Raw genomic sequence first — 25,060 nt, forward strand, 5'->3', positions numbered from 1 at the left:
GCAGGTGGAAAGCCAAGATGGCTGCCCTAATGGGATGGGTTCCATTGTTTTTGAAGTAGCACTCTAGATAAGGGTGTGAGATAAGGGTGAATTTGAGATTACTTCATCCTTAGCAACACAGTTCTCTTTGATGTTGTCCCCATTCTGTAGACCTTTGACCAATGTTGCAATCTTTGCATTTGCACTACAGTGGTACCTCGGGTTACAGACACTTCAGGTTACAGACCCTTCAGGTTACAAACTCCGCTAACCCCAAAATAGTACCTTGGGTTAAGAACTTTGCTTCAGGATGAAGCTAGAAATGTAAAAGTTTGTTTTTACATACAAAAGAAAAAAGAAACACATGCATGATCATGATCAGGGAAACTTGAATCAGCAGCGGCACAGGTGAGATTTTCCAGTTGTCTTAGCTGAACAGGTGCCAGCTGGCTAAAATAGTCTAATCTCAGGCTACAGTAACAGAAGCATAGCATCCAAATCATGAATGGTTATAATTTCACTCTGTTCTACACAACTTCAGTACTGTGCCTTGTTCTGGATTTACATAGATTCACTTTGTTCTACACAAACTGTACACTTTTTTTCTACGCAACTTGGGTACTGTGTCTTGTTCTGGACACTGCATTTAAGAAGAAGAGTTTGCATTTGATATCCCGCTTTATCACTACCCGAAGGAGTCTCAAAGCGGCTAACATTCTCCTTTCCCTTCCTCTCCCACAACAAACATTCTGTGAAGTGAGTGAGGCTGAGAGACTTCAGAGAAGTGTGACTAGCCCAAGGTCACCCAGCAGCTGCATGTGGAGGAGTGGAGACGTGAACCCAGTTCCCCAGATTACGAGTCTACCGCTCTTAACCACTATAGGAATATGGCCAGGTTTTTGAAAGGATCTCCTAGGAATAAATACTGTATTGGAAGGTTTGGCCATCCAATCTCTGCTTAAAAACCTTGAAGGAAGGAGGGTCCACTACCTCCCAAGGGAGACCGTTCCACTGTTGAACTGCTCTTGCTCTCAAAAATAATGCTTAGTCAAGTTCTCTTTTCTTGTAACTTGAAGGCATTGGGTTGAGTCCTACCATGTTTTATTTTATGACATAGTGGTGTAGAAACACCTAAACAAACATTTTTTTAAAAGTGTATTTTAATGAGCGGAATATTATGAGTCATGAGAGTTGAGAAGAGTGTATGAATTCAACAGTGTTTAGTTTATTTTTTGATTGCTATTTTCCCCTCATTGTTAAGATTGCTTTATTGGTTATGAATGCTGTAATACTTTGTGAATCCCATAATATAACTTTTGTTGTAATTGTGTTGCTTTGCTTATTTTTTTAGTTGTTTTGCTAATAGTGCTTTAACCTGTAATTGTTTTACTGATGATTTGTTGAATGTTCTATATGATTTAAGTGATATTTGTCATGTTCCATTATCAGCTTGCAATATATTATTTCCCTGCACAGGGAAGTTTTTAATGTTTAATGTCTCACCATGTTTCAATTTGTTGGAAGCTGCTCAGAGTGGCTGGGGCAACCCAGTCAGATTGACAGTATATAAATAATAAATGTTGTTGTTGTTATTTGTTTATTTATTAACTTTTTGTGATTCCTCTGAATGAAAAGTGGCATAGAAAGACAATCATACCTTGGGTTGAATATGCTTCGGGATGAGCGCGTTCAAGTTGCGCTCTGCGGCAACCTGGAAGTAATGGGTTTCGCCGCTTGCGCATGTGCAGACGCTCAAAATGACATCATGCGCAGAAGCGGCTAAAAGCGACGCGTGCACACAGAGACGTGCCATCGCTAGTTACGTTTGCTTCTCGATGTGAACGGGGCTCCAGCATGGATCCCGTTCGCATCCAGAGGTACCACTGTATGATAAATCAAATCAAGAAATCAAGAAAATTGTGACTGTTTCAGATAATTGGGGGCACAGGGGGAGTTTGTAGTAGTAGTTACAGCAACAATGGTAGTTCGGTGCTAGTGATAGCTATAAGTGATCAAATGCTTTGAGGAAAATGAAATACCAGATAGCCACTGAATTGGAAGAAGCCAACTCAGTTTTAATCAAAAAAGAGAGGTTTAGCATTAATCCTTCTTGATTGGGAGGTGGATTCTTCCTCTGTTCCGAACGTACGCTGTTGGTCTTCCTTGCATCTCTCTTGAGCAGGCTCTCTATTGGAATCCCACACAGCAACACATATTTGCAAAGCATTTTCCAACAGACTTCTCATTGGCATAGCATCCGGGGCGGCAATTTCCCCCCATAGCATTGCATACCATGGCATTTCTTGGGCGGGGAACACCTTCTGCAGGAAAAAAAAGAAAAGGCAAGAGACTTTAACATGCTTATAAGGTAGCTCTCCTCTCTTTGGCTTAGCTTAGTCTTATCTCACTTTAACATAGCGGACACTGCTTTTCTGTAAGGTTTTCCAAATTAGAGCATAATATACCGTATTTTTTGCTCTATTGGATGCACTTTTTCCCCTCCAAAAATTAAGGGGAAATGTTTGTGCATCCTATGGAGCGAATGCAGGCTCCTTGGCTTCAGCGAAAGCAAAGCGAAGCCTCCAAAGCTCAGAAGGGAGCGCTCCCTCTGTGCTCCGGAGGCTACAAATTGCTTTTGCTGAAGCCTGGAGAGCGAGAGGGGTCGTTGCGCACCGACCCCTCTCGCTTTCAAGGCTTCAGGGATAGCCACCTGAAGCCTTTGGAGTGCAGCGGGACCTCACGCTGCACTCCAAAGGCTTTGGGTTCCTTTTGCTGAAGCCAGGGGAGCAAGACTCTCCTGGCTTCAGCAAAGGAACCTGAAGCCTTTGGAGCACAGCGCTCGTTCCCGCTGTGCTCCAAAGGCTTTGGGTGGCTATCCCTGAAGCCTTTGGAGCGCAGCGGGAACTCGCACTGTGCTCCAAAGCCTTCGGGGTTAGCTGCGCACAGCCTCCACAGGGCAGCGCCCTGCGGAGGCATCAAAGGCTGTCCCCAAAGCCAGAACAACGAGATGGAGCACTGCACGGCGCTCCATCTCGCTGTTCTAGCTTGGGGATGGCTGTGCAAAAAAACAGCACTCCATCTTGCTGTTCTAGCTTGGCGATGGCTGCACAAAAAAACAGCGCTCCATCTCGCTGACTAGCTTGGGGGTGGCTGCGGAAAAAAACAGCGCTCCATCTCGCTGTTCTAGCTTGGGGAGGGCTGCGCAAAAAAACAGCACTCCATCTTGCTGTTCTAGCTTGCGGATGGCTGCGGCAAGCCCAAGAGGCTCAGTGGTTTAAGCCACAGCATCACCCGCGTCCCTTGCTCATGGCTACAAAGATTCCTGTTGAAAACAGGCCAGAAAGCAAGTCCCTCCTTTCAGGGGTCCTCTTTACTTGGTGGCTTTCACCAGGAGCTCTCGAGTGAAACTAAACCCAATGGGGTTTGCATTTGGTGCAAAAACTAAAGGGTGCTGAAGTCCTCGCTTGTAGAGATAAAATCAGGACCAGATTCCTAGTTGTTCCTTTGCCACTGCAGCTTTACATGCCCCACACCTAATGTTATATGAAGTCAGGTGTAGGGCAGGTGGCCGTGACTGGATGAAAACAGACTTTGGGGCCAAATTAGAATCCCTGATGGGTCTAATTTGACCCATGGGCCAAAGGCTCCCAAGACTCGTTTTAGATAACACATGTCATCCTGTAACCTCTGTAGCTCTCTCAAAGGCTTTAGGGCTCATATCTGACATTCAGAATGTGGTTGCAAGGCAAATCCTGGGTGTTTGGCGAGCAACTGAGAAGTTAGAAAGTGGCAGCATCTTTCCTTCAGAACCAATAGTGATGCTGATGTGTCTAAACAAAAGTGGCCAAATTGCTCTTGTGTATATACTGTGTCTTCTTGTGTGCAAATCAACTCACTCTTGGCTGGGTGAAGAGACAGGATTCTGGAAACAGCTAATGTAAGAATCTGTGGGACCTTGCATGATGCCCTTCAACTCTAGACCTAGTGGTAGAAGCCAGCAGATGCAGGAGATTGAGGGCATGAGAAAAGTAACACATTGGAAAGGTGAAGGAACCACAATGATATGGACACACTATTGCAAGAGGAGGGGAAAGAAAGAGAAAGGGGGGAGGGATAAGTTTTTGCTTAATTCTACTCACCCGCTGGCATTTGGGCATCATCTTCTGCTAAAACATCAGGATTTGGCTTAGCCGTTGCCTGGAAAACCAAGAAGGCCAAAGCCAAGAGCACGAAAGCAGTCTTCATGGTGCACAATTGGCTGGGATCTCAGAATTGCAGGAGAGAAGAGCAAGGCTGAAGAATGGTTGAAGGACGAGATTGCAGAAACCCTTTATTTATACAGAATTTTGTGGCAGTGGGCCAGCGAATTTATGATCAGTACACTTCTCAGTTGTGGAATAAATAGCCGCAGGGCAAACATCCTGCAACATCTGTCAAAACCCCACCTGGATAGTAAATCATGTGGGAGTATTTGCTGATTATTGGGCAATTATTGTCATGGTGATCCTTTGCAACACAGTGGAGGACCAAGAATAAATGCATCACCCCAAACATCTTAATTTGGCGGCTTTATGCAGTTGTCAAATAGTATATGCAATAAAATAGGAGTTGGGGGCATTTATTTAAATGGTTATGAACTGCACTGGGGTGGGGTAGGGAATTAAAAGCCCGCAATCATGCAACAATATCAACGAAGCACCAAAGGGTAAAAGTGCCCTATCAGAAAATACCAGTGCGCGAAGTGGAACATTAGGAATCAGAAAATCCAGAAGGTAGTTTGGGCCCAAGAACCTTGAACATAGACTTCAAAGAATTGGAAGGGGATCCCTTGGCCTGAAATGCAATATGAGCGTCGCACCCCATAGTTGCCTTTGACTGGACAGTATAGACCTTGGCCAAGCAGGTGCATTCTGTGGCCCCTTGAGAGTGGTGAAAGCACTGAAACAGGACACTAGGTGTTGGGTCAAAACTGTCCAAAACTTCACAGACTATCAGACACAAGCAGGGTTAGCATGGCAGTAGGGCAAGGATAAATTCCTCATTCCACTCAGCCTTCACTGAGGGAATGGGTCTCCGTTGTGGCTGGGAAATGCCCCAACTACCTCGTTGAGAACCACCCAACATTGAACTCTGTCATGTGGCAAGCCAAGCATCCAGGCTCTTGCTTGATGACTGGAGTGGAAGATTCCACAGATGTTTCAACCTGAGCTTAGGGTGTGCCAGAGCTAATACTTCCCATCAGGGTCCCCTCATTACTATGCTGATTCTGCCCTGTGCCATTTTCACCACATGGAGTTACTGTGACACCGCAGCTTAACTACCACCATACTGTTAATACTGGGGTGTGGAACATTCCCAAGTGACTCACTTGGGTAGCAGTTGAGGGATCATCTTCCTCAGTTCCAGGGGGGTTAAGCTGGATTTTTATGAAGGGAACTCGATATAACCCTGCCCTCAAGGCATGGGAACCTAAGTCCTGCACAGGACTTCTGCAATCATGGGCATATCTACACCAGTCATATAGACATTTTCCTTGATTGTAGTTCCAACACACTGTTGTGATGGCCTGATCCTCCAAGTGTCCCTATTTTCCATGGATAGTCCCTGATTTAGGGAAGTCGTTTTGGCTTCTGATTTGATCCTGGAATGTTCCTCTTCGCCTTAGGACATCCCTATTTTCATTAGAGAATTGTTGGAGGGTATGGAGTTATGTGATCCCCCCCCCCACGAGCCAAGGAAATAAGTAACTATACAAACTTTTAGAAGACATCTGAAGGCAACCCTGTATGGGGAAGTTTTTAAATGTTTAATGCTTTAAAGCCAGTGTGGTGTAGTGGTTAAGAGCGGTGGACTCGTAATCTGGTGAACCGGGTTTGTGTCTGCGCTCCTCCACGTGCAGCTGCTGGGTGACCTTGGGCCAGTCACACTTCTCTGAAGTCTCTCAGCCTCACTCACCTCACAGAGTGTTTGTTGTGGGGGAGGAAGGGAAAGGAGAATGTTAGCCGCTTTGAGACTCCTTCGGGTTGTGATAAAGCGGGATATCAAATCCAAACTCCTCCTCCTCTTCTTCTTCTCCGTCTTATGTTTTTATATGTGTTGAAAGCTGCCCAGAGTGGCTGGGGCAGCCCAGTCAGATGGACAGGGTATAAATAAGCATATTATGATTATGATTATGATTAAATAGGATGTCCCTGTTTTCATTTGTGAAATATTGGAGGGTATGGGGGGCCACAGTATGGGGGTCTACCATGGGCTGTCTTGCCTTTCTCCGACAGTCCAGTGGGCCATGTGGGGAAGAAGACTGCCACAGGCCAGAAACATTAAAGAGGGTGGGTGCCACCCACCTGCCCCCCTACTAGAGAAGTCCATGCCATGCCTTGCAGCTCCAGAAAGTGCTGCCAGGAGAAAGGTTTGTCCTGACTGCATCTTGCAAGATCCCTCAAGAGCCTAAGAAGGATATGGGATATGACTGCCACACCACTTTCCAGACACTGTGTCCCGGGGGTTGGGGGAGCCATTATGTGCAGCCATGCACAGAACAAAGCTTACGATATTGGCAGTTTTATTTCCCATGGCTTCCCTAACAATCCCTAGCTCAGGATTTGCATTTTTCACAGATTGGGTCAACATCTTCCTTGATCTATCTACCATGACCCCAAGGTCTCGTTCCTGGTCAGGCACCACCAATGGACCACCCTATGGCCATCTGTTTGAAAGTAATATCCTCGTGTGGGTGTCCTTGGAGCATCATATTGTGGAACTTTGGAGGCGGCTTTATCCAGAGTCAGACCGCTGATTCATCTAGCACAGGTTTGTCTGCGCTGAATGGCAGCATCTTTCCACTATTTCAGACAGGCATCCTTTTCCAGTAGATTAGCCAAAATGCTGAGTTGCTGAGATCTGTTAAGCAAACTGTGAAAATTCTGCGGATCCCTAAGTGTGCTGGTGTCTGTTGGCATCGGTCACTATGATGTTTGGGCTGAAGAAAGCTTTTGAAGCTCCCAAACGATCGACCAGGAGGGAGAGAACTTGCCAGTCGGGCATGTGTCTCTGCCAGGGTTCTACTGGAGCTACCGACAACTTCCACCCCCACTATCTGGGTTTTATCCTTATAGAATCATAGAATTGTAGAGTCAGAAGGGACCCCTAGGGTCCGCTAGTACAACCCCCTGCAGTGCAGGAATCTCAGCTAAAGCATCCATGACAGGTGGCCATCCAACCTCTGCTTGAAAACCTCCAAGGTCGGAGAGTCCACCCAGCGATGGAGCTAGCCGCTCAGCTGCTGAGGGTGGTGTGCACATCCTGTAGTCAGGGGCAGGGCGTGCTGCGTGAAGCCTCTCTGCCAACCCCCCCCCCCAGCTGTAGGGTGACCAAGGGAGAGGTGGAGGGCAGGCACAAGTTCCATGCTGCTGTTTCAGGCAGTGTGGAGCCTGCAGGCGGCCAAGCCACCACGTCACTCCCAGGAGAGACGCGTGGCTCAGGCAAACTGCAGGCTCTATGGTTATATGCTTGTGAAACATGGACCACTTATAAACGCAATCTCCAACTCCTCGAAAGATTCCATCAACAGTGTCTCCGAAAAATTTTGCACATCACTTGGGAAGACAGGCAAACTAATACCAGTGTTCTGGAAGAAGCAAAGATCACCAGTGTCGAAGCGACGATTCTTCAACATCAGCTTCATTGGACTGGTCATGTTGTGTGGATGCCTGATGATCGTCTTCCAAAGCAACTACTCTATTCCGAACTTAAAAATGGAAAGCGTAATGCTGGTGGTCAACAAAAGCGGTTTAAAGACTCTCTCAAGGCAAATCTAAAACAATGTAGTATAAACACTGACAACTGGGAAACACTGGCCTGCAAGTGCTCCAATTGGAGAACAGCCTTTCCCAAAGGTGTCATGGGCTTTGAAGACGCTCAAACTCAGGATGAAAGGGAGAAACGTGCTAAGAAGAAGGCATGCTTGGCAAACCCTCACCGTGATCAATTCCAGCCCGGGAACCAATGTCCCCACTGTGGAAGGATGTGTGGGTCCGGAATTGGCCTCCACAGCAACTTACGGATTCATTGTTAAAACCGTGCCTATGGAAGACAATCTTACTCGGCTATGAGTGATCGCCAAAGAAGTTCCGGCCCCCGCAGTGTGGTGCCCAGTGCCAGCCGCAATTTGTTATGTTTGTTGACTCAACTAAAAAGTTTCTTGAGTCCATTTTTTAAAAAATAAAACCCTCATATTTTTGTCATTTTGTCACTCCCCCCCCGTGATGACACTTGGGGTGGCCCGCACCCCCACTTCCTCCACCACTGAGCCCACCACCTCCTGAGGGACACCATACCACTGACAGACCTTACTGTCAGAGAGTTCTTCCTGAAGTTGGGTTGGTATAATAATAATAATAATAATAATAATAATAATAATAATAATAATAAAAAATTTTATTTATATCCCGCCCTCCCCAGCCGAAGCCAGGCTCAGGACGGCTAACAACACTAAAATAGTGCAACATTATAAAAACATTATAAAATTAATTAAAATCAAAATTGATGGCAAACATAAACTAAAGTTCTGTAAAGATTGCCAAAGGAGGGAGTCAGGCTGCGCCCTGACCAAAGGCATGGTGGAACAGCTCTGTCTTGCAGGCCCTGTGGAAAGATGTCAAGTCCTGCAGGGCCCTTGTCTCTTGTGACAGAGCGTTCCACCAGGTTGGAGCCGCAGCTGAAAAAGCCCTGGCTCTAGTTGAGGCCAGCCTAACCTCTCTGTGGCCTGGGACCTTCAAGATGTTTTTATTTGAAGACCGTAAGTTTCTCTGTGGGGCATACCAGGAGAGGCGGTCCCGTAGGTACAAGGGTCCTAGGCCGTATAGGGCTTTGAAGGTTAAAACCAGCACCTTAAACCTGATCCTGTACTCCACCGGGAGCCAGTGCAGCTGGTATAGTACCGTATGAATGTGATCTCGCAGCGAAGACCCCATAAGGAGTCTCGCTGCAGCATTCTGCACCCGCTGGAGTTTCTGGGTCAGTCTCAAGGGCAGCCCCATGTAGAGCGAGTTACAGTAATCCAGTCTGGAGGTGACCATCGCGTGGATCACAGTGGCTAGGTCAGGGCGAGAGAGGTAAGGAGCCAACTGCTTAGCTTGGCAGAGATGAAAAAAATTCCGCCTTTGTTATAGCTGCAATCTGTGCCTCCATGGAGAGGGAGGTATCGAAGATTACACCCAAACTCTTAACGGACGGTGCTGGCACTAATTCCACCCCCGCAAGAGATGGGAGTTGCCCCCTCAATCCCATATCGGTATCTCCTTTGTTGTAACTTGAAGCCATTGGTTTGAGTCCTGCCCTCTGGAGCAGGAGGAAACCAGCTTGTCCTTGGGCTAGATCTCACTCCTATGTTGACCCAGAACAGCACACCCGCTCCCCAGCTGCAAAGACTATTTACCACTCATTTATAAATTGTTTGAATTGCCCCAATATTCGCTCCTTGAAATGGAAAGAACGAAGTTCAAATATCCTTTTTTTATGACAGTTACAGGAAGAGTGGATGCAAAGGACATTATTTCCCGAATGACCTCCTGCACTGCGGCTGCCTGCTGCTGCAAGAAAAGCCTGCCAAGAGAAGGGCCTTTCCTCAAGGACGCAGCATATGCTTGGCATGCAGAAAGTTCATCTCTAGGTTTTACTGGAAAAGGATGCCTGTCTGAAATGATGGAGAGATGCTGCCATTCAGTGCAGACAAACCTGTGCTAGATGAATCAGCGGTCTGACGATGGATAAAGCCGTCTCCCATGTTCCACAATACGATGCTCCAAGGACACCCACACGTCTTTGCAAACCTGCCTCCAGCTCTTTTATTTCCCTTCTCTTCCTTCCCCCTCCCCTTTTATGAAGATCACCCACTCTGAGACCCCACAGCTAATTCTCCCCTGGCCTCTTCGCTGGCCCAAGTAGGACCAATTCAGCCAGCTAGCCCTGGGGATTATCTAATTGATTTTTTAATTTTATTGTTATTCATGTTTTTATACTGTATTTTATGCTGCTTTTATAATTAAGTGTTTTAAAGTATTTTGAATTTGTTGTTAGCTGCCCTGAGCCTGGTTTTTGAACTGGGAAGGGCGGGGTATAAATAAAAAAATATTATTATTATTATTATTATACTTACGGTGAAAGGCCTGGAAATGGATTGGGATATGGGGACATTTGCACCCCCTGCCAGCAGTCAGGACAAAGGAGGATTGGGAAGAGCTCCAAAAGGACCTCTCCAAACTATAGTAGATGAATGGGTGACGAAATGGGAAAGTGAGCAAATGCAAAGTGGCAAAAGGATATTATTTTCAAACAGATGCCCATAGGGTGGTCAATTGGTGGTGCCTGACCCAGGAATGAAACCTTGGGGTCATGGTAGATAGCTCAAGGAAGATGTTGACCCAATCTGTGAAAAATGCAAATCCTGAGCTAGGGATTGTTAGGGAAGCCATGGGAAATAAAACTGCCAATATCGTAAGCTTTGTTCTGTGCATGGCTGCACGTAATGGCTCCCCCCACCCCCGGGACACAGTGTCTGGAAAGTGGTGTGGCAGTCATATCCCATAGCCTTCTTAGGCTCTTGAGGGATCTTGCAAGATGCAGTCAGGACAAACCTTTCTCCTGGCAGCACTTTCTGGAGCTGCAAGGCATGGCATGGACTTCTCTAGTGGGGGGGCAGGTGGGTGGCACCCACCCTCTTTAATGTTTCTGGCCTGTGGCAGTCTTCTTCCCCACATGGCCCACTGGACTGTCTGAGAAAGGCAAGACAGCCCATGTTAGACCCCCATACTGTGGCCCACCCATACCCTCCAATATTTCACAAATGAAAACAGGGACATCCTATTTAATCATAATCATAATCATAATCATAATATGCTTATTTATACCCTGTCCATCTGACTGGGCTGCCCCAGCCACTCTGGGCAGCTTTCAACACATATAAAAACATAAGACGGAGAAGAAGAAGAGGAGGAGGAGTTTGGATTTGATATCCCGCTTTATCACTACCCGAAGGAGTCTCAAAGCGGCTAACATTCTCCTTTCCCTTCCTCCCCCACAACAAACACTCTGTGAGGTGAGTGAGACTGAGAGACTTCAGAGAAGTGTGACTAGCACAAGGTCACCCAGCAGCTGCTTGTGGAGGAGCGCAGACACGAACCCGGTTCACCAGATTACGAGTCCACCACTCTTAACTACTACACCACACTGGCTTTAAAGCATTAAACATTTAAAAACTTCCCCATACAGTGTTGCCTTCAGATGTCTTCTAAAAGTTTGTATAGTTACTTATTTCCTTGGCTCGTGGGGGGGGGGGGATCACATAACTCCATACCCTCCAACAATTCTCTAATGAAAATAGGGATGTCCTAAGGCGAAGAGGAACATTCCAGGATCAAATCAGAAGCCAAAACGACTTCCCTAAATCAGGGACTATCCATGGAAAATAGGGACACTTGGAGGATCAGGCCATCACAACAGTGTGTTGGAACTACAATCAAGGAAAATGTCTATATGACTGGTGTAGATATACCCATGATTGCAGAAGTCCTGTGCAGGACTTAGGTTCCCATGCCTTGAGGGCAGGGTTATATCGAGTTCCCTTCATAAAAATCCAGCTTAACCCCCCTGGAACTGTGGAAGATGATCCCTCAACTGCTACCCAAGTGAGTCACTTGGGAATGTTCCACACCCCAGTATTAACAGTATGGTGGTAGTTGAGCTGCGGTGTCACAGTAACTCCTTGTGGCGAAAATGGCACAGGGCAGAATCAGGATAGTAATGAGGGGACCCTGATGGGATGGATTAGCTTTGGCACTCCAAAGCTCAGGTTGAAACATCTGCCTGGCTGGAATCTCCCACTCCAGTCATCAAGGAAGAGCTTGACTTGCCCCATGACGGAGTTTAATGCTGGGTGGTTCTCAGTGAGGGAGTTGGGGCATTTCCCAGCCACAACGGAGTCCCATTCCATCAGTGAAGGCTGAGCGGAATGAGGAATTTATCCTTGTCCTACTGCCATGCTAACCCTGCTTGTGTCTGATAGTCTGTGAAGTTTTGGACAGTTTTGACCCAACACCTAGTGTCCTGTTTCAGTGCTTTCACCACTCTCAAGGGGCCACAGAATGCACCTGCTTGGGCAAGGTCTATACTGTCCAGTCAAAGGCAACTATGGGGTGTGACGCTCATATTGCATTTCAGGCCAAGGGATCCCCTTCCAATTCTTTGAAGTCTATGTTCAAGGTTCTTGGGCCCAAACTACCTTCTGGACTTTCTGATTCCTAATGTTCCACTTCGCTCACTGGTATTTTCTGATAGGGCACTTTTACCCTTTGGTGCTTCATTGATATTGTTGCATGATTGTGGGCTTTTAATTCCCTACTCCACCGCAGTCCAGTTCATAGTCATTTAAATAAATGCCCCCAACTCCTACCTTATTGCATATACTATTTGACAACTGCATAAAGTCGTCAGATTAAGATGTTTGGGGTGATGCATTTATTCTTGGTCCTCCACTGTGTTGCAAAGGATCACTATGACAATAATTGCCCAATAATCAGCAAATACTCCCACATGATTTACTATCCAGGTGGGGTTTTGACAGATGTTGCAGGATGTTTGCCCTGCGGCTATTTATTCCACAACTGAGAAGTTTACTGATCATAAATTCGCTGGCCCACTGCCACAAAATTCTGTATAAATAAAGGGTTTCTGCAATCTCGTCCTTCAACCATTCTTCAGCCTTGCTCTTCTCTCCTGCAATTCTGAGATCCCAGCCAATTGTGCGCCATGAAGACTGCTTTCGTGCTCTTGGCTTTGGCCTTCTTGGTTTTCCAGGCAATGGCTAAACCAAATCCTGATGTTTTAGCAGAAGATGATGCCCAAATGCCAGCAGGTGAGTAGAATTAAGCAAAAACTTATCCCTCCCCCTTCTCTCTTTCTTTCCCCTCCTCTTGCAATAGTGTGTCCATATCGTTGTGGTTCCTTCACCTTTCCAATGTGTTACTTTTCTCATGCCCTCAATCTCCTGCATCTGCTGACTTCTACCACTGGGTCTAGAGTTGAAGGGCATCGTGCAAGGTCTCACAGATTCTTACATTAGCTGTTTCCAGAATCCTGTCTCTTCACCCAGCCAAAAGTCAGTTGATTTGCACACAAGAAGACACAGTATATACACAAGAGCATTTTGGCCACTTTTGTTTAGACGTATCAGCATCACTATTGGTTCTGAAGGAAAGATGCTGCCACTTTCTAACTTCTCAGTCGCTCACCAAACACCCAGGATTTGCCTTGCAACCACATTCTGAATGTCAGATATGAGCCCAAAACCTTTGAGAGAGCTACAGAGGTTACAGGATGACATGTGTTATCTAAAACAGGTGTTGGGAGCCTTTGGCCCATGGGTCAAATTAGACCCATCAGGGATTCTAATTTGGCCCCAAAGTCTGTTTTCATCCAGTCACAGCCACCTGCCCCACGCCTGACTTCATATAACATTAGGTGTGGGGCAAGTAAAGCTGCAGTGGCAAATGAACAACTAGGAATCTGGTCCTGATTTTATCTCTACAAGTGAGGACTTCAGCACCCTTTAGTTTTTGCACCAAATGCAAACCCCATAGGGATTAGTTTCACTCGAGAACTCCTGGTCAGAGCCACCAAGTAAAGGGAACGCCTGAAAGGAGGGGCTTTCTTTCTGGCCTGCTTTCAACAGGAATCTTTGTAGCCATGAGCAAGAGACGCGGGTGATGCTGTGGTTTAAACCACTGAGCCTCTTGGGCTTGCCAATCGGAAGGTCGGTGGTTTGAATCCACATGACAGGGTGAGCTCCTGTTGCTCTGTCCCAATTAGCAGTTCAAAAGCATATCAGCACATTAGATAAACAGGTACCACTGCAGCAGGAAGGTTAACTGTGTTTCCGTATGCTGTGGCACTCGTCATGGTGTCCCGTTGTGCCAGAATCAGTTTAGTCATGCTGGCCACATGATCTGGAAAGCTGTCTGCAGAGAAATGCCAGCTCTCTCAGCCTGAAATGCGACATGAAGGTCACACCCCATAGTCGCCTTTGACTGGACTTAACCGCCCAGGGGTCCTTTACCTTTACCTGTAACCATGGCTTGAATTCAAGCAGAGGAAGCAAAGACTCCAGAGCACGTCTGAGTGTACTTTCAATCCTTCCCTTTAATTTGAATCGCCAATGCTTGGTGATGGACAGTTGGCCAGCATCACCTATCTGTCAAAAGTGGTCCAGTTCTCCCTTCGGCAGCACATATACTAAATTAGAACGATACAGAGAAGATTAGCAAAAGTAGTCCAGTTCTGCATCTCAGCCACTGACTGCTGGATCTAGTTTCTTTCATATAGACCCATTCCAATATGGCTTCAGGTTTGGGCATGACTTGGGTCATCCTGACGGATGACTTTTATCGGAAGTGATGTGGTTCTAAACCAGAGTTTCACAAACGTGGGTCTCCAGCTGTTTTTGGACTACAATTCCCATCTTCCCAAGCCACTGTTTCTGCTAGCTAGGGATGAAGGGAGTTGTAGCCCCAAAACAGCTGGAGACCCAAGGTTGGGTCACCCTGGTCTACTTTCTTGACTCTCCTTAACTTCTCAGTGGCTTTCAGTACCATGAGAATAGAGGGTTAGGGGCACAACTTTGCAGTGTCTCCACTCCTCTCTTAAGGGCCACCAAGAGGGAATAGAATGGGGATGCTACCATTTAGACCTATAGCACTGACACTGTGCGGTCCCTCAATGTTCCATATTGCCTCCCTTGCTGTTTAACATTTATGTGACACCACTGGGAGATGTTATCCAGAGATCGGGATACCCAGCTTTCTCCCTCCATTCTATCTGAATCAGGAGAAGCTGTGCAGGTGCTGGGCCAGTGTCTGGAGGCAGATGGGGGTCACTAAACAGAAGCTGCATCCTTACAGTTATTTCTTGGATATGAGAATTTGGAAGACAGTTACCGTGTTCTGGATAGGGCACCAGACTTCCTGAAGGAGCAAGTGTGCTGCTTGGAGGTGCTCCTTCATTTTAGATGAGCAACGAGTGCCTATGCCCAGTAATCACTGACAGTCTCCCATGTAGACTTTAATGAGCTCTGTGTGGATCTGACCTTGAAAGTGGTCCAGAAGTTGAGGCTGGCACAGAATACTGCAGCCCAGATGCAATGGGGCACCATTGGACAGGAACACATCCTGCACTGGCTGCCAGTGAGAGAACAGATCTGATTCCAGGTGGTGACTAAGAATGATGGAGAAATTTCATTCGGTTAGCAGTTAAAGGTTTAGCTACCTAATTCACACTTTCCTGGGAAATACACAAATGGAAACACAGCCATCCTTCAAAATTGACACATTACTCAATTTTTGGTTTTAAATATTTTTTATTAGGGTTTTATAAAGAAAAATGCAAAGATTATCGTCAAATATCTTCTCTTTTTTTGGTCCAAATGAAAACATTAATCTAGAGGGGGAAAAGAAAAAGAGAAGAACAGAAAATACTGGGGTAAAGCATGTCTAAATAGGCACATATTAATGAAAATGGCATGCAACAAGTACCATATTATGTACAACTACTTTGGGAAAATGTCTGTCTTTGCTTGCAAAATATGGGTTTATTAGCTGGTGAATTTTCATGAGGACTTTTTAAAAATAAAATCTGCAAACTAGTATGGAAAGATGGTGAATGGAACTTTCTTTTTTTGGGGGGGTGGAAAATGGGGACTTCAGAGAAACTGAATTTGACCAACTCACCCAATGCTCTTTGCTGGCAACGAGGCTGAGATCTTGTTCAGAAAGAAACAAGATCTCTGACCATTCTGCAGAGTAGCCTTACCAAAACCTGTGCAGATGTTTACAACAGTATAACCAGCAGCACCTGTGTAGAGAAGTGAAAGTCCATGTTATATCATTATCATTAATTTTATTTTGGTTAGACACTTTTCTTACCGCATAACTCAAAGAGAGGTTTGCAGTAAAACCAACCCCCCCCCCAAAAAAAACAATAAAAATGAGAACCAAAGCTAACAAAAAAAAAGGAGGGAACATATATTATGCTCTAATTTGGAAAACTTTGCAGAATAGCAGTGTCCGCTATGTTAAAGTGAGATAAGACTAAGCTAAGCCAAAGAGAGGAGAGCTACCTGATAAGCATGTTAAAGGTCTCTTGCCTTTTCTTTTCTTTCCTGCAGAGGATGTTCCCCGCCCAAGAAATGCCATGGTATGCAATGCTATGGGAGGAAATTGCCGCCCCGGATGCTATGCCAATGAGAAGCCTGTTGGGAAATGCTTTGCAAGTATGTATTGCTGTGTGGGATTCCAGTAGAGAGCCTGCTCAAGAGAGATGCAAGGAAGACCAAGAGCGTACGATCGGAACAGAGGAAGAATCCACCTCCCAATCAAGATGGATTAATGCTAAACCTCTCTTTTTTTTATTAAAACTGAGTTTGCTTCCAATTCAGTGGCTATCTAGTATTTTATTCTTCCTCAAAGCATTTGATCACTTCTAGTTATCATTAGCACTAAACTACCATTGTTGCTGTAACTACTACTACAAACTCCCCCCGTGCCTCCAAGTATCTGAAACATTCTCAATTTTCTTGATTTCTTGATTTGATTTATTATACAGTGGTACCTCTGGATGCGAACGGGATCCATGCCGGAGCCCTGTTTGCATCCAGAAGCAAACATAACTAGCAACGGCATGTCTGCGCACGTGCACGTCACTTTTAGCTCCTTCTGGGCATGGCATCATTTTGAGCGTCTGCGCACGCGCAAGCGGCGAAACCCAGAAGTAATGTGCTCCGTTACTTCTGGGTTGCCACAGAGTGCAACTCGAATGCGCACATCCCGAAGCACATTCAACGCGAGGTATGACTGTATTTCTATGCCACTTTTCACTCAGACGAATCACAAAAAGATAATAAATAAGCAGCAACAACAACAGCAACATTTATTATTTATATACTGTCAGTCTGACTGGGTTGCCCCAGCCACCCTGAGCGGCTTCCAACAAACTGAAACATGGTGAGACATCAAATATTAAAAAACTTCCCTATGCAGGGAAATAATATATTGCAAGCTGATAATGGAATGTGACAAATATCACTTAAATCATACAGAACATTCAACAAATCATCAGTAAAACAACTACAGGCTATAAAGTACTGTTAGCAAAGCAACTAAAAAAAAAAAGGAAAGCAGCACAATTACAACAAAAGTTATATTCTGAGATTCAGAAAGTATTACAGCATTCATAACCAATAAAGCAATCTTAACAACGACGAAAAAATAGCAATGAAAAAATAAACTAAGCACTGTTGAATTCATACGCTCTTCTCTGTCGGAAATGAAGCCTATATCGGGAGTAACTGGCAACACTTCCAGGCACCCGGCTTGGTCTCCTGTTGACCTCCCTGGCTGCATTCCCCAGCAAGATCCAGGCTAGGTCGCGATAGGCGATTCTTCTCAGCGTGAGAAGAACACACCCCCTCCCTCCTGGTCTCCCGGCAGGGAAAAGGAGATAGACAGAAACGTATTTATATGGTTTTATTTCTGTCTTTCCAGCATTACAGAAAACATGACTGCTCTCTTCAAGCTCCAGCAGTCGAGAGAGAAACACCTCCTGTACTTCCTGTACAAGAGCAAGAGTAAGAGCTCATATTACACTCTGAGCTAATTCCGGTGCATTGCCCTGTGAATTGACTGTCCCTCTGTTTCCCACGGAACAGTCCCAACATTCCATCATGTGATGTTTTCAAGCTAGCAGTTTGCAGCTGCATTGCTTCTATATCGTAACATTCTCAACTCTCATGACTCATAATATTCCGCTCATTAAAATACACATCTTTAAAAATGTTTGTTTAGGTGTTTCTATACCACTATATCATAAAATAAAACATGGTAGGACTCAACCCAATGCCTTCAAGTCACAAGACAAGAGAACTTGACTAAGCATTATTTCTGAGAGCAAGAGCAGTTCAACAGTGGAACGGTCTCCCTTGGGAGGTAGTGGACCCTCCTTCCTTCAACGTTTTCAAGCAGAGGTTGGATGGCCACCTGTCATGGACGCTTCAGCTGAGATTCCTGCACTGCAGGGGGTGGGACTAGCTGACCCTCGGGGTCCCTTCTGACTCTACAATTCTACGATTCTATAAGGAGAAAACCCAGGTAGTGGGGGTGAAAGTTGTCAGGAGCTCAGCCTACATTCGAGTAGAACCCTGACAGAGACACATGCCCGACTGGTAAGTTCTCTCCCTCCTGGTCAATCATTTGGGAGCTTCTAAAGCTTTCTTCAGCCCAAACATCACAGCGACCAATGCCAACAGACACCAGCACAACAGACACTCTACTGGTGGAGGAAGGGGGGTGCGGGCTACCCCAAGTGTCATCACGGGGTGGGGGGGTGACAAAACGACAATTTTTTAAAAAGAAAAATCAGGCTCACAAAACTTTTTAGTTCAGTCAACAAACGTAACAAAATGTGGCTGGCACTGGGCGCCACACTGCGGGGGCCAGCACTTATTTGGCGATCACTCATAGCCAAGTAAGATTGTCTTCCATAAACACGGTTTTAACAATGAGTCCATAAGTGACTGTGGAGGCCAATTCTGGACCCACACATCCTTCCACAGTGGGAACATTTTTTTCCAGGTGGGAATTGATCATGGTGAAGGTTTGCCAAGGTTTGCTTCCTCTTAGCACGTTTCTTCCTTTCATCCTGAGTTTGAGAGTCTTCAAAGCCCATGACACCTTTTGGAAAGGGTGTTCTCCAACTGAAGCACTCGCAGGCCAGTGTTTCCCAGTTGTTGGTGTTTATACTACATTTTTTTTAGATTTTATATTATACGATTCTATAAGGATAAAACCCAGGTAGTGGAGGTGAAAGTTGTCAGGAGCTCGGCCTACACTCGAGTAGAACCCTGGCAGAGACACATGCCCGACTGGTAAGTTCTCTCCCTCCTGGTCGATCGTTTGGGAACTTCAAAAGCTTTCTTCAGCCCAAACATCATAGTGACCGATGCCAACAGATACCAGCACACTTAGGGATCCGCAGAGTTTGCACAGTTTGCTTAACAGACCTCAGCAACTCAGCATTTTGGCTAATCTACTTTATATACATATAAAGACACACGGAGCACTGCAACATGGCTCCCTCTCTCTCTAGCATCAGACAGCAAAGAGAAAAAGAACAAAGGACAATAGTCCCACTTCACGGAACACAGTAACACAAACATCCTGTCTCCATCACTTCCCACTCTGTGGAGTCAAAACATATACCGTCATGTGATAGACAACAATCCCATGACTGCAATCATGGAGTAGGAATTCTAACAGAAGTGAAGGAAGGTGGAGTTTTTTTTTTTTTTTTTTGTGACTGGAAAATCTCATGAAGGAATTTTACCAGGGCTCTCCAATTCCCCTTTGGGGAGGGATTGCTGAAGTCATTTTGTTCCTGCCTGATCTGAGCTTTTTGCTACTTCTGCTAATGGTGCTCTGCTCAAAAGGTGCTGGGCATTCAAGCCCTTCTGCCTCTGTGCCCTACAGCCAAGTTTCCATTCCTGGCAAATAAGCTTTGCACTTCTGCTTGTGCAATGGGGCTTCGCACCCCCTCCTTCCCTCAAACACCCCCACGCGTCCCCCAAATGGCTTGTGAGTATGGGCGAACTCCCAGAATGGCACACAGGGGTAGGAGAGGGGGGAACCTGGCAAGCTCAAATGCTTAGGATTGCCTTGATGTGATGTTGAATTCCCCCCTGTATCCTCTGATGTCACACTCACCTTTCTAAAACGATTGCCTAATCTAAGATAGGAAGCTGTGTATTACAAACACTGTGGCCTTTTAAAAAATAGAATAAAATGCAAACAGTGGGGCTAAAATATCACAAATTGCACACACACGTGTAGCATTTCTCTGCTGAGCCAAAGCACACAAGATAAGGGCAGCTTTATTGCAGATAATATAATTTTATTATCACCGTGCTAATTTAACACCTGCTAACATTTGGCCCGATAGAGGCTACTCATATTTACATTCCGGAGTTTCCATCCCACTTTGTGTGTATGCATGTGTGCAATATACATATAAATCTTTTTCTCCGTAGAAACATACAAAGAACTTTGAACACAAATAAAATTCTGAACATAACCCAGAACATTTATTAATTTATTTCATGAAATTTATACACTGCTCTATTGTTCTACCCAGAACAAACTTAGTTGGTCTCTAAGGTGCTACTGGACAATTTTTAAATTTATTATCAATACTAGAACGAAAATATAAGGCTTTCAAAAAGTTAAAATCACAGTAGATGAAAAACAGACTAAATCCAGCATCAAAACCAGCATCCAGTTGGAGGGCACCCAAGAAAGATGCAGTCCTGGAAGAGCTCTATTCCAGTTATAGCTCTTCTCAACTCCAACATTCTTGGGCAAAGTTTACCCTTATCGACAGACCGCCAGCAGACACACCACATCCCTATGGTTATGATTACCCTATGATTACTGCAATGTGCTATACGTAGGGCTTTCTCTGAAGACAGTTCAGAATCTTCAGCTAGTGCAGAATTCAGCGGCCAGGTTGCTCACCGGAGCAAGATGGTTTGAGCATATTACACTGATCCTGGTTTTTCTGCATTGGCTATCAATTAGTTTCTGGGCCCAATTCAAAGTGCTGGCTTTGACCTATAAAGCCTTAAACGGCTCAGGACCACAATACCTCAAGGACTGTCTCTTTCCATATGAACCAATCCGGATCCTGAGATCACCTTCTGAGGCCCTCCTTCGTGTGCCTACTTCTTGAGAGGTCCGGAGGGTGGCAACATGAGAACAGGCCTTCTCTGCAGTGGCTCCCTGTCTGTGGAATACTCTCCCCAGGAAATGTCTCCTGGCACCTTCGCCTAGCACCCCAGGGAGCGGCCGCCGAGACCACATAACACCGATCTTAAAAGACGTACATTGACTCCCAGTACGTTTCCAAGCACAATTCAAAGTGTTGGTGTTGACCTTTAAAGCTCTAAATGGCCTTGGCCCAGTATACCTGAAGGAGTGTCTCCACCCCCATTGTTCTGCCCGGACACTGAGGTCCAGCACCGAGCGTCTTCTGATGGTTCTCTCACTGCGAGAAGCCAAGTTACAGGGAACCAGGCAGAGGGCCTTCTTGCTAGTGGCACCCACCCTGGGGAACACCTTCCCACCAGATGTCAAAAAGATAAACCACTATCTGACATTTAGAAGCATAATTTTCAGCTTTTCCCTTTTCTTGCAATAAATCCTATTCGGAATAAGGGAATTTCCCTTTAAAAAAGGGAAACGTTGACAGCTATGTTTAGAAGACATCTGAAGGCAGCCCTGTTTAGGGAAGCTTTTAATGACTGATGTTTTAATGTATTTTTAATCTTTGTTGGAAGCCACTCAGTGTGGCTGGGGAAACACAGCCAGATGGGTGGGGTACAAATAATAAACTGTTGTTGTTGTTGTTGTACACTTTTAGGTGCCATGCAAAAACATTCTTTTTTAACCAGGCCTTTAGTTGATCTGATTTACATCCTATGCCCTTTTAAAATTGGGGGGAGGGGCTATTGGGTTGTTGTATTTATTTTTATTATGCATTTTGTGGTTTTATATCTTGATTTTACTCTGTGAACCGTTCTGAGACCCCAAGGTATAGGGCAGTATAATAATAATAATAATAATAATAATAATAATAATAATAATAATAATGCCATCTATGTTTGTCTTAGCTACCCATCTTGCTAACAGTGGAAGAAGCCACACGGTGTCTACATCCAGAAACCCCTCAAAACCAAGGCAACAAGTAATGCAACATTTATTTACGTTATGCAGTTCCTTGTGCTCTTACAGAAAGTGGAAACTCTGGATTTGCAAGCTAGTTCCCATTAAAACCCGCCTTCCTGGGCCTCTTTATTCTGCACCTCTGCAAGCATCACGTAGTGTACTCCACCAGGTGGTGGACTTGTAAGGCCTAATTTGTTACCGTTTTCTTTCTGAGTTATGGGCTGAAATTCTATACCCCCTGAGTTCAATGGCACCCATTTCTTAGAGCATATGAAGAGACGTGCCAGCACTATGCTGGCCCCAAAACTGCTGCAGCATAAAACAGGGGAGAGAAAATAGGGACGTCCCATTCCATAATGACAACTTTACTGTTTATACCCCACACAACTTACTGGGTTGCCCCGGCCACTCTGGGCAGCTTCCAACATGTATAAAAACATAATAAAACATTAAACATTTAAAAAAAAGCCTTCAGACAGCTTGAGAGTCAGATAACTCCATACCCTCAGGGGCGCCGTAAGTGGGGTGCAGGGGTGTGGTTCACCCCAAGTGTCATTCCTGGGGGTGTGACAAAATCCCCCTGGGTTGATGGGCGTGGTGGCGCTTGCACCCCCGGCGGGTGGATTTTCACGATTGGCATGGTCGTTATCACAAAAATCCGCCTGCTGATCACCCTGGCCACCAGGGATACACGCCAGTGGGCGGGATTTACTCCCCCAGTGGGCAGCGCTCACATCTCCGGCAGCCAGCACCACATGGCGGGCATATTTGCATGATTGGCAGGTGGCACTGGCACCCCAGGACGATTGGGCATCGTCGATGGCACTTCCAGGAGGATCGGGCAATGCTGATGGCACCCCCATGGGGATTGGGAGCCGATGCTGGCACCCCCGGGAGGATCGCACACCACCGATGGCACCCCCAGGAGGATCGGTGCGCCCCCGTGGGCAGATCGTGCCCTGGGTGGGTTGCCCCACCCCCAGGTGCACATATACCATCCTGTGAAAGGCAACAATCCCATGACTGCAATCATGGAGCAGGAATTCTAACAATGTTTGCCGCTCCGGGTGCCCGAGCTGTTTCCTCCGCCAGTGCATGCCCTCCAAGATTTCTCCAATGAAAATAGGGACATCCTAAGGAAAAATAGGACATTCTGGGATGGCTTCTCTAAATCAGGGACATCCCTGGAAAATAGAGACACTTGGACGGTCTGGCATAGCCAGCCCCTCCCTGTTTCTCTGGGGGTCTGATCTCTTGCATATGATGTACGCTTCTTGTGCACAAAAGGAAAGGAGAATCTGGCTACTGAAAGCAGAGCGCATTGGGTAAAGGTTAGCCAAGCGCAGAACACAAACACTATACAGTGGTACCTCGGGTTACATATGCTTCAGGTTACATACGCTTCAGGTTACAGACTCCACTAACCCAGAAATAGTACCTTGGGTTAAGAACTTTGCTTCAGGATGAGAACAGAAATCGCGCAGCAGCGGCGCGGCGACAGCAGGAATCCCCATTAGCTAAAGTGGTGCTTCAGGTTAAGAACAGTTTCAGGTTAAGAACGGACCTCCAGAACGAATTAAGTACTTAACCCAAGGTACCACTGTATCTAATGAAGAAAACTGATGGTTCATACATGTGAACCCCGTTCCTCCAGGACTGAAATATACAGTGGTACCTTGGTTGTCAAACGGCTTAGTTGTCGAACAAATCGGTTCCCAAATGCCACAAACCCGGAGGTGAGTGTTCCTGTTCGCAAATGTTTTTTGGAAGCTGAACATCCAGTGCGGCTTTCGCTGCTTCCGATTGAGTGAAGAAAGTTCCTGCAGCCAACCAGAAGCCATGCCTTGGTTTAAAAACCATTCTGGGAGTCAAACGGACTCCCTGAATGGATTATGTTCGACAACCAAGGTACCACTGTAATGGGTACACTGATCTTGAACCCTGATTAATGGGAGCTGGATGTGTTCGCTAAAATACAAAAGGCAACAGAGATTAAAGGCGCAGATGTGGTATTTTATTTTTTTTTTTTTTTTAAATAATATTTATTGAAGTTTCCAAAATACAGAAAGAGAAGAAAAGAAATTATGAAGATACATTCAGAACCTTATTTTCAAACATCCACTTTCTGGGACTCCCCCCTTCCCCCACCCCTACCGTATTCCCCTTTCATATTGTTGTTTCCACAAGTTCTATTTCTGATTTAAAGCACAATTTATATACCCCATTGTTCAAATTTAAATTTATACAAACCTTATGCAACACCCTTGATAAAAAAAAAGCAAAAGATCTCTCCCCATAGCCCACCCCCTTTTCTTTCCACAATGTCCCCCTTTTTTCCCATTAAAGTAAAAGCACACAGAATAAAAGTATAAAAAAATAAAAAATATATTAGAAAAAAGAAAACCAATTCAGAAAATAGTTGCAAGCCTTTGGATTCTAATTCTCCCTCCCCTTCCCCGGTTTAATTTCCCTTATCCTCCAATCTATGTTTCCAGCCTGGAAATCTTAAGTCCATCAATCCCATTTTTCCCCCAACTCCTTGCAGAATTATTTCCCATTTCTAGGATTACTTTCTTTAAAAATTAATTCCTAAATCTTTAAAAATGTCAAATTATAAAATTCCCCCCATTGTTCTTTCAAGGTTATAGTCCAGCTTCCTCTTGTTCCGCTGCTAAAACTTTCTTATTCAGAAGTTTAGTAACTCTACATGGGTTGTTGTTATTCAGGAACAAAAACTTGCGTTCAGTCCCTTCCTTCTTCAGTAAGGTATTCTGTTGTCTCCTTTTAGTCTAAACACCCTGTAGACAAGATTCAGTTTCCGTTTTGCAGCTTTCCCAGGAGATAACCAGTTCTGTGAAATTCCGGAGTGTTGTATTTTTCCCGGCTTACGCCCATCTTTGTAATGTCCCGAAACTCCTCTAGGGGGGTTGTTGTAACTTTGTTTCCAAAAATCCGATTGTTCTCCGTATTTTCGCCATTTTGTATTCAAGTCTTAACAAATTATATCAAGTTGTAACAAATTTGACCAGCAAGGTCCTTGTAATAAAATCCTCTTTAATATTCCGACTTTGACAGCTACTTTGACAGCTGTCAAAATCACCGGCTCTTTTCACCAGGCTCACTCCTCAATCGCCCCGGTTCCCAGGGAGGGGGGTGCATTTTCCTTCTCCTTCAATTCTTCCTCCAGCACAATTCTTGTACTTTCCCATCATGGAATTCTTAATTTAGCAAAGATACCGTTCTTTTTGGGCCTTGGCTTCCCA

General features: G+C 45.4%; 2 long non-coding RNA genes across 2 annotated transcripts; one reads left to right on the forward strand and one right to left on the reverse strand.

The window, feature by feature from the left end:
• Positions 1 to 2,039: 2,039 nt before the first annotated feature.
• On the reverse strand, positions 2,040 to 4,284 carry LOC310758783. Its single transcript, XR_014545893.1, has 2 exons — positions 4,119 to 4,284; positions 2,040 to 2,300 (listed from the first exon to the last, which is right to left on the reverse strand). It is a non-coding gene; the product is annotated as an uncharacterized lncRNA (long non-coding RNA).
• An 8,443-nt stretch (positions 4,285 to 12,727) lies between these two features.
• Positions 12,728 to 16,457, forward strand: LOC310760382. Its single transcript, XR_014546944.1, has 2 exons — positions 12,728 to 12,889; positions 16,193 to 16,457. It is a non-coding gene; the product is annotated as an uncharacterized lncRNA (long non-coding RNA).
• Positions 16,458 to 25,060: the final 8,603 nt, after the last annotated feature.

The sequence above is a fragment of the Podarcis filfolensis genome (genome assembly GCF_964270895.1).
Source record: "Podarcis filfolensis genome assembly, chromosome: 3".
NCBI classification, from domain to species: domain Eukaryota; kingdom Metazoa; phylum Chordata; class Lepidosauria; order Squamata; family Lacertidae; genus Podarcis; species Podarcis filfolensis.